Below are 836 nucleotides of genomic sequence, written 5' to 3' on the forward strand. Positions count from 1 at the left end.
GAAAAAAAACTGGGTCCGACTGCAAAGATGGTTGCAAATGAGATGGAAAAAGTGCAAAGTTTTTAGTTTTCTTTCAAATAAGAAATTAGCTCTGACTGCCACTGCCACCCTTGTGATTTTGGTACAATTTAAAAAATACTCGTTCAATATCATGAAATTTATGAAAATTTGAAAATTATAAAAGTTTTCTATCTAGATGAATTTTTAAATTTACTAAAATTTGATATGTTTTAACACTTTTTGATAAAAATTGCAACTTAATGAAAATAATGATATTATTGAAAAGTGTGTATAATGGCCTACATAGGTACAAAGTAGTAAAGTTATAGGGTAAAAAAAATGAATGCTACTCTAATTCTGTTCATTTTGTTAATGTTACGTATATTAGTTGGTGTTATGAAAATAATGATAGGAATGCGTGTTGTGAGTGTGTATATACGAATATTATAAAAAGGGTAGTGGAGAGAACAAGATGGAAACGAGCCACAGAGCCGCTTCATTCAATTGAAAGGTTGTAGTGTGAGTGAGTGAGTGTGGAGAAAAGCAAAAATATTATTAAAGTAAAGACAGAGGGAGAGGAGAGGGAAAATAAAATATGTGTGGTTTCAAACACGTACATAAATACGGCTATCATCGTAAACAGAGGAACTGATGATAGGAGAAAAAGAAGGCAGGAACAGAGCCAAGTATACAGGCGAAATCGTTTCGAAACGCTATCCTCAGTGGTAGATGGCAAAAGGAAGGAAAGAAATACAAAGTGTAATAACTGGATGCGCTACACCACAGAACAAAGAATAACTATGCATCAATAAAAGACAAAGCCCCACACTTAACTT

The sequence above is a fragment of the Trypanosoma equiperdum genome (assembly GCF_001457755.1).
Source record: "Trypanosoma equiperdum strain OVI genome assembly, contig: ctg_621, whole genome shotgun sequence".
Lineage (NCBI taxonomy): Eukaryota > Euglenozoa > Kinetoplastea > Trypanosomatida > Trypanosomatidae > Trypanosoma > Trypanosoma equiperdum.